Source organism: Ursus arctos, unplaced genomic scaffold (assembly GCF_023065955.2).
Source record: "Ursus arctos isolate Adak ecotype North America unplaced genomic scaffold, UrsArc2.0 scaffold_17, whole genome shotgun sequence".
Lineage (NCBI taxonomy): Eukaryota > Metazoa > Chordata > Mammalia > Carnivora > Ursidae > Ursus > Ursus arctos.
In genome coordinates this window covers 51,368,218-51,383,380 of record NW_026622841.1, presented here as the reverse complement: position 1 = coordinate 51,383,380, position 15,163 = coordinate 51,368,218, and the positions used below count along the sequence as shown (strand labels likewise).

General features: G+C 42.0%; 1 protein-coding gene and 1 long non-coding RNA gene across 2 annotated transcripts in view; one reads left to right on the top strand and one right to left on the bottom strand.

Annotated features, from left to right (window-relative positions):
- Positions 1–15,163, top strand: part of DLGAP1 (DLG associated protein 1) — an 843,835-nt gene that overhangs the window by 380,829 nt on the left and 447,843 nt on the right. The gene's annotated exons all lie outside the window — the stretch shown is intronic.
- Positions 3,740–15,163, bottom strand: part of LOC123000861 (uncharacterized) — a 31,966-nt gene continuing 20,542 nt past the window's right edge. Inside the window, exon 3 of the long non-coding RNA XR_008959751.1 lies at positions 3,740–9,502. This is a non-coding gene — a long non-coding RNA (uncharacterized LOC123000861). The remainder of the gene's footprint in view (positions 9,503–15,163) is intronic.

The window sequence follows — 15,163 nt, the reverse complement described above, 5'->3', positions numbered from 1 at the left end:
AGACTCATCCATCTTTGAAACTCACCGTCGAGAAGCTCTTTGATGTACCTTACTGAAAAGAACTCTTTAAACTACCCAGCTACCTCTAGGGTTTTTACAAATGGTTCTTAGACACTGTTGTTCACTTCCCACCAACTAGCTTGAACATGAGCTTCCTCGAGAATGAGCAAGGCCACTTTGGAGCAGACTGACCATGTACTTAGGATTTTCATAAGCAGGTCCTCATTTTATCTTTTCTTAAAGATTTTATTGATTTATTTGAAAGAGAGAGGGAGCGGGAGCAGGGGGAGGAGGACGGTCAGAGGCAGAGGGAGAAGCAGACTCTCCACAGAGCAGGGAGCCTGGTGTGGGGCTCGATCCCAGGACCCTGAGATCATGACCTGAGCTGAAGGGAGACGCTTAACCATCTGAGCCACCCAGGCATCCCAGTAGGTCATCATTTTAGTTCAAAATTTAGTGTCGCTGATGCCACAGTCATCAATGCTTTTAAAAGTTTGGTACAAGTGTATTTGTAAGTGCAACATATGTTTTATTATATCATCTAAAAAGAAATCAACTTTATGCTACAGATTAACCAGCTAAAACTCAACTTTACTTTTTTTTTAAACCAGAGGACTTCCTTTAACAAATAATTTTTTAACCTTCTCTACCAACATGGAAACAAGCCAGAAACACCCATGTAATTAACATGATAGCACCTGGCTTATTCAGAAATCAAACTTCTGTGGAGTTTTAATCATTCAGACCAGTGATTTCTTTAATAACTATTCACCGAGCCCCTATTATTTGCCAGGCACTGTTCCACCCCTGGGGATACAGTCATGAACAAAACAGACCAACTTTTCTTTGCAGAGTTTACAGCCCAGTATGAGAAGAAAGACAATAAACAAAATAAAGTAGATCCCATATATATAAGGTTAGAAGGTGGCAGATGCTGCAGAGAAAAGAAATCAGAAAAAGTGAGAGCAATACCAGAGCAGAGGGAGGGTTACGCATTTCAATAGGGCCATGTGCGCGAGGACCTTACTGCAAAGGGGACAGTTGAGGAAAAATCCTGAAAGAGGTGAGAGAGTGAGGCATGTGTGAATCTACGCACAGCAAGAGAAGTGAGAAGTACCAAAAATACAACATAATTGGGAGTTACTGTGCACGAGAAAGAGCAATGAACCTGGGCATTAGGAAACCTAGGTTTTAAGGGGAGCCCCCATAGTACGCACCTAGGTGTCTGTTAGCAAGTCGCTCAGCATCTTGAAGTCCAAGTATACAAACGAGTTTCCTAGGTACTCTATTCACGAATAACAGAGTCGGTAAGAGGAGGTTAGATGGCATTTAGCATACTTAATTCATGAGGCGTGAAAAGACGTGGGGCATCCATCGCAAAAGCTTACAGGAAAAGGGTTCAGTGCTTAAACGTGAAATGTCAATAAGCTGGAAAACAAAATTACACCCAATACCTCATTGCCCGAAACTGATCAGTGGGACAATACCAGGAGCGAGAAGGGTAAAGGGGCGCTCCAGTAACAGATGTCACTTTTCATCTTTTAGAGGCACTGACAGTTTCACTACGGTTCCTATTTAGATATGACGCATCATTTTCATACAAGGTGTGGTGTGCTCTGTCCACACATTTTTTAAAAACTGTGCAAGATCTGATAGTAATTTATTTACCGCTAGTTGAAATAGGAGGTTGAATTCAAGTTAGGAGACTGACATCCCATAGAACAGAGCAAGGTAATGTGTTCACTGAGTTAAATTTATGCCCTGCATGGGCTTTTTTATATTTTCTTTTAAAAAGCGCTGCACAGAAACACAAAAGGAACAGGTACGTATGTCGACACAAAGAGAGGATTCCCTGTATATTTCCTTGCTTGGGGTGAACTTTGGTGGTGTCAGAGAGGAAGAGTCTCCTCTGTTCTTCAAGCTGGACTTCTAGCTGGACATAGACTTAAACTGACATGAGACACATTAACAGGAGAAAATCAGACTTCATACTGTAGGTACAGGGAATCCACACAGACATGGCCATTCCAAAGACGGGCAGCATGATGCTACATGAGCTAAGGAGAGGGGTAGGAGTCTGAGGATACAAAGGGGAGAATGACCATTAGCCAGGAGGTGTGTAGAAAACAAAGCTTGCCCTATTATATAAACAAAGCTTGCCCTATTATATGAACAAGTTTCTTCGGTAACAAGGAATCTCTGTTGATAGCTCTCTTTCTGATACACGCAGGCAGTTGGGGGGAGGTAGAGAGATTTTCCTGAATCTGCTGGGGTTTGATTGCTCTTCAGTCAAAATAATCTTCGTGCCAAAGTGGCCCATCTTGAGGTGGCCTGCCCTTGGCTCCTACATGGTTAAAAATCCATAAGCCCGAGTCAGTCTCGTGGATAGCACCTCCTAAGGGAGAGGAAGAGCTACATTTTTAGAATCTTCTCAGCTGCTTTGAGTTTATTTCTAAATTTTTCTATTTGGTTCCACTTTATAGCCGTTTCTAGGAAAGAGACACACTTTATTCTTCTCCAGATTGAAATGATTTTTTTTCATTTTTATTGAACCAAATTGGACTGAAACAGACTGGCTTATCGAGAGCCATTGAGGGGAGGCCTGGCCATCACATGCTATGTACGCAAAAGCATTAGGAAGGCACCACAAAGAATAAAGTTCAGCTCCATGAAATAAATGAGATCCAAGGTCATTTATTACTCCAGCTCTGCCCAGTACTGCTGACCAGGAAAGTAAATTACTTTGTCACCATCAACGGAGGTGTGTTTTATATTTTGCTAGGTCTGTGTTTTCACAGCAATGATATTCTAAGTTGATCTCCAATCAATTAAAATTTTATATAACAAGTGAATCTGTATTAATGAGAACTGTAGAACTTACCTCCTCTTATTGTAATTGAACTAATGTGAGCTCATTCCGTGGTGAGTCACAGACAGAAGCTACATCAGATGAATTGTCACACAAAGGAAACTCTCTTTGCAGCAAAGAAGGAGATCACCGGGAATAACTTCCAAAGCTGTGACTCTCTGAGCAAGGGTAGATGGGTTCCTTTTTGGGGGGTTAGAATGAATATTTAAGGAGGGGATCCTTGTCACCATTTGTAGAGGCAGGCGTAAGGTCGCGCACGCACCTTAAGGAAACATGCCTATACATACACTGTACGTTATGTAAATGAGGCTTGTGTTCCTCCTAGAAGGAAGGGCGGGTTTACTCTTACAGAGGTCAAGGTAAATGTCGGTCACTCCATGGGTCACTCCGTGGCATATCTGTACAGACATGAGCTCCAACTGATCAGGGTGGTCTGGGCCACCAAACTTTTTGTCTTGACTGTCCTTCTTGCTTGAGGGGTCGTTTTGGTTTCCATCATGGGATGCTATGCTGTCGGGTCTTTTGCCTGAGTTAAGAGATAAACTAGAAAGAAAGCTTAAGGAAAAATGTGGGACAAAGGTCAGTGAGTACAAGCAGGTGGGCAGGAAAGGTCAGGTCTTGGAGTCCAGCTGGTGACATAGAGAAGGGAGAGAGTATGAGGGAACTAACTTTTTTGAATGCTTACTGTGCTCCAGATTCTGGACTACGAAGTTAAATATGCCATTTCTTTCTTTCTTTCTTTCTTTCTTTCTTTCTTTCTTTCTTTCTTTCTTTCTTTCTTTCTTTCTCTCTTTCTTTCTTTCTTTCTTTCTTTCTTTCTTTCTTTCTTCTTTCTTTTTCTTTTTAGATTTTATTTATTTATTTGTCAGAGAGAAAGAGAGCACAAGCAGGGGGAGTTACAGGCAGAGAGAGAAGCAGGCTCCCCACTGAGAAGGGAGCCGGAGATGGGGCTCGATCCCAGGATCTTGGGACTATGACCTGAGCTGAAGGCAGAAGCTCAATGGACTGAGCCACCCAGGTGTCCCAAAATATGCTATTTCATTTAACCTTTATACAGTATATTGTTATTCTTATTTTTAAATAGGGAACTGAGACTCAGAGAAGTCATACAGTCCGCGCATAGTAAAACCTCCAAAATCTCCGTACGGCTCCCAAAGACAGCATGCCGCCTTGCGTTATCTAGCCAGATTGCACTGACCCAGTATGCCCTTGGCATTAAACCCGAGAGCAGCAGTGTGGTTGCAGGAGACTCGGACGGACCCAGGAAACAGGTCTGTACCCCCAAGACACACTCTGCTTCCGCACTGCCGGGGAGCTGGCTTTTTCAGTGGACTGACCAACCACTACAATTCATATGTTAATGACCATTATTATTGTTACTTCCTTGGGAAGTAACAAAACTCTCAGACTCCCGAGACCAAATGCCAACTGATACATTTATCTTGTGAGATATTCCAGATCTAAGACCAAGGAGACGATGTTTGCATCCCTGTTCTGAGGGGTAGTTGCACTGAGCGGTCTATATCACAGCCCAGAAAGTCACCGTGTAATCAAGGAATCGGAAATAGGGCAACAGGCACTACCAAACGGGTAACAGTCAAGCTAGCGAGTGCGGCATGGTCTCCCGGGGCTTTTTCCCATCTGAAGAACCAGAAAGGGCTGTTTTCTCAACTATTCTCTTTTGGTATTTTTTTTAACCTTCTGGTAATACTCAACGCCTAAGTATTTATTACCCCGTAGATTATGAGAGTTAAGTATTCTACCCTGAAAAGCACAAAAATGGTCGCAAACACCGGAAGGTAGATTTGGCTTCGTTGTCTTCTTGTTGCAGCACATTTGCTCTTCCTTACTTCCTGTTCAGAATGGCTTGTGAGAATCCGGACACCTCAAAGGGAGAGAGCTAGGGGCGCCGTGCGACCCTCTTAGACAAAAAGCCACCAACTCACCCCTAGAATGGTTTTCGACAGTTGAGAAGCCTTAGCCTAGCCCCTGTTCTGCTACATTCATCTTAAGCTCACTACTGTGTGTGCGTCTGTGTGGGGGAGGGGGGATGGCGGAGGTCAAGAGGAATCCGTTTGAGAAGCATCTTTGGTGGGTTTCCTAAAACAGAGGCACTATTGCAGCCACACGGGCCTGACCGCATGTTTCAACCTAACCCCGTCAGTGCAGAAAGTCTAGGAAGAGCAGCACTGTTTTGACCCCGAGACTCACTTCCCACAGCAAGGAAGCAGATTCGGCATTACTCATCTCGTGGCTGGCTGTATTTGGCTATTTTCGAGATGGGACCGCTTGAATCATAGCAAGAGATTGTTTCAAATCAAAGTAATGATTTTCTAAAAATACTCCTGATTTCCTTGGTAACTGAAAATGTCAGTTTGAAGAGTTTTAGCGGTCATGTAAAGAATCCAAGGACTAGCCTGTATGTATTTGCTAATGAATGAATGCATGCATGCATGAATGCATAAGGTTATGGGTAGATTAACATTCTATATAGAGTTCTTTTAACTTGTAATTGCCAGCTATGAATCGGACTTGGGTGCAAAATGCCAACTGCAGAAAGTAAAGGTCAAAATTCAGGAAACTTTTGACAGGTGTTCTGTTGAGAATGGCAGTGTCATCATCCAAAAGGAAAGTGAAAAGGGCCTCTGGAGTCAGAGAACCAAGACTTGCACCAATTACGTGACCATGGGCCAGTCCCCTTTACCACCCTGCAGAACGGTTACCACATTGGTAAAATGGGTACGGTAGCAATACTCACCTGAGTTCCAGCACGTAGCGTATGAGATGTGAGTATGAAACACTCAGTGACATGTAGAGTGCACACACTTGACTTTGGACGGGGTCACAGCTGTCTCCCTGTACACACTACAGGCCTCAGATATCCTTTCTGTCATTTTCCCTCTGGTTGTCCTAGTCACTGCTAAATCTCTAAAACCTGGAACCATACTTGCTTCTTAGTGCTCAGGAAAGTAGGTAGGGTAAGTGGTGATCTTACCCAGTTTGCCCAGTGTCTGTGTCTCGTTGTCTCTGCCTGGTCCTTTCACGTTGATGACTCAGTAGCACCGCCTGCCCCACTCTTGGTTTCTATTTTATTCCTGGATTATAGTCTCATGGGTCAGCCGTCTGGGTCTCAGACACTACAGCCCCCAGTCAAACCCATCAGCCTCGCCCATCTCCAGATCTTCCTGGGTGCTCCAGGATTTGGCTCAGCAATACTCTGTAAGGACAGAGAGGAGTCACTATTGTCATCATAGCGCCAAAGGTGAGGCTTTCCGAGCGTGGTCGTCAGTGGCATACTCTCCACCATTTCTAGTCTCCCCTCTCCAGTGCATGAAGAGTTGTACTCCCCTAGCTGCCCTGAGTTAGCTGTGGCCACGTGAGTTGCTTCGGCCAAGGACATGTGGACGTGATGGCTGTGTGGCTTCTGCACCAAGCATTCAGAGCCAGGGAAGAATTGGACATATTCCTTTTCTTGTCTCGGTGAACACAGAAGCAAATAACTTAGTGAAAAACCTTAGTATTAACATTGCCAGGGGTGATAGTCACTTGATCCAAGTCAGAAATAGTGGAAGCCTGCCCAGCGTGTGGTTCTCTGTCTACTCAGGCCCGATCAGGGAAGCTGGGGCTTCACAGGGACACGGAGTCAGGGCTCCATCACTGGGAGCTCCAGACTCAACCACAACTTTCCCTTCCAGTCCTAAAATTGAGCAAGAATCTTTCTGATGCTGATACTTCATCTAGAAAAGGAGTAATTCATGGAAGAACAGAGCCAATACCCAAATAATTAGCAATTAGCAAGTGATATTTTTATATACAGACTATCTTAGAGATTCCTAAAGAGAGGAATTTAAATTTGACTTCTCAAGTAAATAAATACAACTTCCAAAGCATGACTTGTAATTTTTGCACTTCTAGATTAGATTTAAAATTTATCAAAAGCTTTTGAAAGATGGGAGAAGTACAAGATCAGAAACCTCAGCGCAATCACATAGAGATAAGTGCCGAAGGAGAAAAGAAGAAACTCGTGAGTTTTACAAAATACACACTTTCACAAAGCCGTACATGCACATGAACACAGGTCGCCATATATGTACCTTTTCTATTAAGCATAAAATGCAAAATAATTTTTTAAAATAATTTGATAAATGAAAAACCACATGAGGTGCTAGGGCTTTCCAGTTTTGTCCCTATGTGTCCAGGCTTAATGATTTCAGATGACCTATACCATCCTCCCTCTCCTACCTGAAATGTGTGTTTGAGCCAGATGCTCTCCAGAGCCTCATAATTCTAAGAGCCTATTGTCATTCCGAGTGAGTGGAAACATACTCTGTCATAGTCTGGAGAACAATTAAACCAGTACATTTTGCAAAAATACATGTGTTGATTCCCTTCTGCCTGACTCCTTCAAGACCTCTTTTAGAGTTAGGTTATGACCAGAAACAAAAAAGGTAATAACATTGAAATAAATTGGGTTCAAAGAAAATACGACAATGCAAGTACACTCACTAAAAGGGTAAATGTGGCTGTGATTACATGTTAAGTGGCTAAACGCCATGGCAAAAAGCTCACTAGGAGAGTTGTATAGCTTTCCTAGGAATAAAGGCTTAAAGAAAAAAATTTCTACATAACACATTTTAAAAAGGGTAAATTGGATAATATTCTTGGTAGGATCAGTTATGTCAGTCTTCCTCCTACAAAGTAAGAAAAAGAAAATGAAAAATAGGCAACATCTCTGAATAGGCAATTCACAGTAAGAAAACCCTAAGTGGGTAATAATTATTAAGAGATGGTCAAACTGTATAGAAATCAAAAAAATACTAATTAAGCCATCAATAAAATGCTGATCTTTAATCATAACACTGACAAAAAGTAAAAAGCCATGCAATACCAAATGCTGGTGAAGATGTAGAAAAACAGAGACCCTAATGAAGTTATTTGGGAAAATAATTTCACTGACTTTATTGAAATTAAATACGTACACATCTAATAATCATGCACACACAAGCAATTGTGCTATTGTGTATTTCTTTGGTAAGTCAGGTACTCAAGGAAAAAGCTTATTGATACTCATGACAGCTACTATCATTGGTAAACTTACCAATGTACGAATAGGATGGCATGTTGTGGATATAAAGCCAGTAACTTAGATGTATATGCAGTAACGTGGGGAGATCTCTAAAAACCATGTTGAATAGAAAAACTTAGGAAAGTATTTATACCACAGTATCATTTATGGAAATTTAACATGCTCCATGCCAAAATCATTCAGAACTTCTGTGTGTGTGTGTGTGTGTAAGTAGAATAAAAGAACATACTTTAAATATATTGTATAATCTCCTCCAGTTCTGATGGCTGAGTAATATTCCCTCGTATATATGGACCACATCTTCTTTATCCATTCGTCTGTTGAAGGGCATCTTGGCTCCTTCCACAGTTTGGCTATTGTGGACATTGCTGCTATGAACATTAGGGTGCATATGGCCCTTCTTTTCACTACATCCTTATCTTTGGGTTAAATACCCAGTAGTGCAATTGCTGGGTCATAGGGTACCTCTATTTTTAACTTTTTGAAGGACCTCCACACTGTTTTCCAAAGTGGCTGTACCAACTTGCATTCCCACCAACAGTGTAAGAGGGTTCCCCTTTCTGAACAACCTCTCCAACACTTGTTGTTTCCTCCCCTGTCAATTTTTGCCATTCTAACTGGCGTTAGGTGGTATCTCAATGTGGTTTTAATTCGAATTTCCCTGATGGCTAATGATGTTGAACATTTTTTCATGTGTCTGTTAGCCATTTGTATGTCTTCATTGGAAAAGTGTCTGTTCATAGCTTCTGCCCATTTTTTTATTTGATTATTAGAAGTTCCTTATAGATCTTGGATACCAGCATAATAAATATATATATAGTAAAAACGGTCTAAGTGGGAGGGGAGTGTAGGATTAGTGACCCCAGATAATAAAGAAAAAGTTGAACTGCAGGGAATTATATAAAAGGACTTTCTGTGGATAACAAAATGTCATATATTCAAGTCTACAATCCTCTTAAACTTGCTTATCCAAGGTCCATACTTAAAAAAAATTAAAGCTTAAACAGTTGAGGAAAACAAAATTAAGAACAAAACAACCATAGAAACACCAGCTGTATTCGAGAGCCTTCATGAAAACTGGGCTTGAATCTCACACACACAGTAAGTTTACCGTAGTTTCAAGGGTTGGACATTCTCATTTGGGGAAAGCAAAAGCGATAAAAACTGGCTGCAGGCACAGGAGTTATGCGAGGGCCCCTTGCCCCAGCACGGGACAGGGTACTTCACTGACACTCAAGTCTGTAGAATGAATGAACTCACATTTTAAAAAGAAATATTATTCTCGTGGCTAAGGCTGGGGACAAATCGGAACACATGAGAGAGGTTTTTCCATTAAGGAAGCAGTAAGAGCCGTATCGGTTACACTCAGCCTGCAGATAAGGGGCTCATCGTGACAGTCACTGCAACTAGCGACCAGTGCTGTTGTTTGTGCCCTGATTCATATTACGGTTCAAAGCTTTCAGACTAGGAATCCAGCAGCTTCTTTTCTTCCTTTCGACGGAAGCTGGACTCAGAGCAGGTTTAGCCATACCGTGACTTCATTAATGCTGGGAAAAAAAAAAAGGAATGGACCTATTTTAAGACTGTATCATTCTCATACTTGAAAATAGAGTTCAGATTACTGACAATATTAGAAAAGGAAAAAAAATCGACAAAAATCATTAAATGAAGTCACACTGCTGTATCAACAATTACCTTTTATCCCTAGCTTAAAAAAAAAAAAAAGTACTGTATGCCTTGTTAGTATCTATCTGTAAAAAATAATGTTAAACTTTCCATTATTATTTTGGCATGATTTAGGGTTATTCTAAATTTCTTTCAGGGCCGATTCATGCATCAGACCTGGGTCTTGGCAAAATTTAGCACTTCTTCCCTCTAACGCAGGAAACAGACCTATTACAGTGCCTCTGCCTTCCCCCCATCACTTTAATGATACCCTGTTTAGGAATATTTTAACAGGGGACCATGAGAAGAGCTAATCTTAAAACAAATGGTATATAATTTAGTGTTGGCGGAAAGTCAAGCTTTAGGGGAGCGGCACGTGCGTGTTTGGTGGGTGTGCAGGTGTGCTCCTGCGCGTCTCCTGTCCTAGATCCCCTGCACGGGCAGAGCCAGGGATCCCGGCTAACTGGTCAGTCCTGCAAGATAGAAGCATCTTGTTTAATTACACTTACATAGTGCAAAAATGCCAGGAAGAGACCTGACTATCCTTTAAGCTGAAAATAAACTAATTCATGAGGTGGCCAAAAAGTTATGTTTGTACTTGGAGACAGAATATTCTTCCCCAAATACTTTGAAGAGTTGAACAGGCATGTCTAGGAAAATACACATTTTACTTAATAAAATTAAAAGCATTCGTTATTTGAAGAAACGGCTTGCTCTTTTGTATAAAAATCAGTTCTAAATACATGTAATATGTTTAAGTTTTTAAAAAATAATTTGAGGGATGCCTGGGTGGCTCAGTCAGTTAAGCGTCTGCCTTCAGCTTAGGTCATGATCCCAGGGTCCTGGGATTGAGCCCCACATCGGGTTCCCTGCTCAGCGGGAGCCTGCTTCTCCCTCTCCTCCCTGCTTGTGCTCTTTCTCGCTATCTCTGTCACTATCTGTCTGTCTGTCTGTCTCTCTCAGATAAATAAAATCTTTAAAAAAAACTTATAAAAAGTAGTTTATTTGAAATATTGGAATTCTTTTAAAATACATGGAGATGCCAGGAGCTTTTGGGATCTACATAAAAATGATTTAATCTTCATAGGAACAGATTGGTGAGTCACATTGAAAATTTATAGTTAGCACATTGAATTTATGTATTTTTGTTAGTGTCATGATAGCTTGAAGATATTTAATAAATTATTTCTAAGTCTTTCACTGGACAATCTTGAGCAAGAGAAATGCTTATGGAACGTTACAATCTACATTAGCTTGAGGACCACTGAGAAAAGAAGGTGAAGCATCTTTGAGATTACCATGTAAGTCCCTGGATTAAACCCATTCAGTGCAAGCATCTTATTTTTATACCTTTTTCTTTCTTTTTTTAATGTGGATGTTGAGTAAAGTGAGGGACCTCATCTAATGCAAGAATGTGTAACGTTGGGGAAATGTCTTCGTGATTAAATTGCTAGCTGCAAGGTGAGGGGGTCCTAACACTTAGAAGAAGGTGCTAGATCATTAGAGTGTGCTCAGAAATGACCTTCAAAATGAACTTTAGGTGATGATTATGTTAGTTGAAAAGGGCTCCAAGCAGAAAGAGTCGTATATTTTGGAAAGAAGATTGAATCAATGATGCTTTTCATTTCACTCTGCTGCTTCACAAAAGACTCTTTTTTAAAAGATGTGAAATTTCCTATCAAACACATGCAGTGGAGTAATCACTATTTTACAGTATGGGGTGGGGGCTCACTCGAACCTTGATTCCCCAAATCAGAGTCCCTTTTTTGGAGCTCTTCCTTCTACACCCCCCCCACGGCTTAATAATTCAGAATCTCAATCATTTTAATGATTTAATCAAGTGACAAAGTCACAATACAGATATCTGAGCTGGAAGTTCTTCTGGTTTCTACATGGTCTATTATAATTCTGTATTTTCCTGTAATCCCGTTTAAATTTCTTCTGATGAAGTTTCAATCCATTGCTTATCGTTCTTCCCTCATAATAACCACTCTTCATTCAACAAATATTTATTAAGTGTCCTTTATAGGCAAATTATGTAGATTACTCTCTCTTAAATATATTGTTAAACTTGACAGTTTTAAATAAAAACAAACAAACAAACTTGCTAGTTTTAATGGATGCTGTAACAGGCCATCCAAATACCACTTTAGAACCAAGGTCTTTACTCCATTCCCTGCTGGGGGTGTTGGCTTGGATGCCTCTGGGCCACATCCCTTCTGGGCAATCGCCTTTGGTTGAAAGGACCTGTTTCACTCAAGATTGTGCTTCCTCTCCAATCCACAGCCGATGACTAGTCAGTAAGGGAGATACAAAGGCCCGGCGCCCTTTCCTTAATTTGGGAAAATACCAAAGGGCCATCCCAGGTCCAAAGTTCAGCATTTTCCTTCTTCACCCAGTCCTTCTTCCCTTGCTACTTTAGTGGTGGTTTTCCCCAGTGCAGCCCCCACCCCCCCCCCCCCCGACCCTCCCATCTCAGAGTCTGTCTCCAGGCAACTCAACCTAAGGCCAGAAAAAGCACGGGGTGTCACCTGTCAGCCATTCTTCACAGCTCCTTCTGTCCTTTCCATCATCTCTGTTAGCCTCCAGAGCAGCGCTGTGTTTCTCGTTACCAGAATTTCCTCTGCTTATCAGATGCTCGCCATTAAGCAATCATATTGTTGCTTCTTCATTATCAGTGCATGCATCATTATTCCTACAAATAACATTGAATTTCTTTTTTTTTTTTAAGATTTTATTTATTTATTAGAGAGACAGCCAGCGAGAGAGGGAACACAAGCAGGGGTGTGAGAGAGGAAGAAGCAGGCTCCCAGCGGAGTAGGGACCCTGATGCAGGGCTCGATCCCAGGACCCCGGGATCACGCTCTGAGCTGAAGGCAGACGCTTAACGACTGAGCCACCCAGGCGCCCCTGAATTTCTTGATGTCTAGTGTTAGTAATACAGATCGACAGTGTGTTGTAGCATGTAAGACAATATGGAACAGGTACTGACAGTCCTCTTTTAAACAGATGATGTACCTTTTGGTATCAGTAAATATAGGACAGTAGTGTAAATAGATTTTCTTTCCTTTATGATTTTCTTGTCTCCATTGTAAGAATAGGATATATAACAGATCTACAGAATCTGTGTTAATAGACCGTTGAAGTTACTGGCAAGTCTTCTGGTAGCTGTGTTTGGGAGCCAACAGTTAAATGCAGACTTTCCCACCGTGCAGGGGTCTGGTGCTCCAAGTCCTTATATTGTTCAGGGCTCAACCGTACAAATCAACCCACTGAAAGCATAACGTGCTAAACCAGAAAGCAGAATCAATGGAAGAGTCAGCTGAAAATATTCTGCTGGACCAGTTAATGATTGTTTGCTTTTTTTTTTTTTTAAGATTATATTTATTTGAGAGAGAGAGAGAGTGGGAAAAGCAGACTCCCTGCTGAGCAGGGAGCCTGATGCAGGGCTCCATCCCAGGACCTTGAGATCATGACCTGAGCTGAAGGCAGATGCTTAACCAACTGAGCCACCCAGGTGCCCAATGACTGTTTGCTTAAAAAGAAAACAAAACAAAAAAAACAAAAAACAGGGGCGCTTGGGTGGCACAGCGGTTAAGCATCTGCCTTCAGCTCAGGGCGTGATCCTGGCATTATGGGATCGAGCCCCGCATCAGGCTCCTCCGCTATGAGCCTGCTTCTTCCTCTCCCACTCCCCCTGCTTGTGTTCCCTCTCTCGCTGGCTGTCTCTCTCTCTGTCGAATAAATAAATAAATAAAATCTTTAAAAAAAACAAAAAACAAAAAACCCTAGCATGGAGCATCCGTCTTCTCACCCTCTTAAGTATAATCTGGACACTGGTGGACATACTCACATGCCACCAGTTAGGCTGCGTAGTTTTGGGGTAGAATCCAGTAATTTTATTGTTGTTTTTTGATGGCAAGCTTCTGATAAGCAGTGGAAATTTTGGTAAGCAGAAACACAGCGCTGCTCTGGATGCGTACAGAGATGGAGGAAACAGCAGAGGGGACCGTGAAGAATGGTTGACAGGTGATACCCTATGGTTTGGAGGATTCTCTTCTAGAACACTGACCATCCTTTCTAGAGAGTACTGTGTGTAATGAGCCTTAAAAGTCCTGCAGACCGATCTAGAGGCTGAATTAGAGCTGTTGTGTTTGGGGGCAAGTAGACCACTCGGACACCCTCAGTGTTGGACTCGGGGCTCTGGGTGGGCGCGTGCATCGTCCAAGATCAGAAATACTTTAAGCAGTTTTTTACTGGCAAGGTACTTCCTGACTTCAGAAAACAGCATTGATGGGTCCAATTCAGAAAAAGGTTTCTCGTCGTCTAAGTCTTCCTGTTGTACAACCAAAACTCGGGCAGCTGGTGTTTATCATTTCCCTCCAAGGCTAGAAAGTTAGCAGCTTTAGAGATGAGGGCAGGACTGATCATAAACCCAACCGCATTTGCACAAAGCAGTAGGGCTTGCCTATCCCTTCCTGCCCGAAAACTGGTGCTTACTTCTCTCCCTTATTAATAAATGTCTTTTGTGGCATTATTTATTTTTTCAAATAGAGTACTTTTGCCTCAAAAACCTGTTCGAACAGATACCCTTTTTCGTGAATGGTTTTCTTCGTGGCATCTGGGAACTCATCTGCTGCCTCTTGGTTGGCAGAAGCTGCTTCTCCTGTTGTCTTGACATTTTTTTTAAGCCAAACCTATTCCTAAAATTATCAAACCATCCATTGCTGGCATCAAATTCTCCAGCTTTAGATCCTTCACTTTCCTGTTGCTTTAAGTTTTCGTATAATGATTTCACTTTTTCTCATCATAGTAGAGTCTTATAGGTATGCCTTTCTTAGAGCAGTCCTGCACCCACATAAAAGCTGCATTTTCAGGTCAAAAAGGTATTTCACAAAATGTGCAAGGTTTTCACTCCTGCTGGCAAGCTACAACAGCTTCTGAACTTCCTTTTCTTAAAATGGTCCTGGGACGCCTGGGTGGCTCAGCCGGTTAAGCGGCGGACTCTTGGTTTTCGCTCAGGTCACAATCTCAAGGTCCTGGGATGGAGCCCCGTGTTGAGACTTCATGCTCAGCAGGGAGCCTGCTTCAGGATTCTCGCTCTCCCTCTACCCCCTCCCCCCACCAGCACACTCACGTGCTCCGGCGCGCTCTCCGAAATAAATAAATAAATCTTTAAAGAAATGGTCCTTACACTGGACTCATTTATCTTGAACTAGCAGGCAGCCAGAACTACCAGGCAACTCAAGTTTTTCTTGTAATGTTAGGATTTTAATGCGCTTCCTGGGAGCACTTCTAGAATCATTCATGGCATCTCGTATGAGTCCTGTGCTGTTATTCAAGGTTTTTGGTATTGTACTAAATATGATGAAAAACACGTAAGAAGCGGGAGAGATCACTTTTTACTGTGATACTTTACTAGCCAGACTAACTGCCCAGGTGGAGATGATTAGCGTCAGACGGAGTTTCACAACACTAGAGCTCCCAAAGGCAACCGGAAGGGGCCACAAAATTATTACAGTAGTATGGACGATAGTCAATTT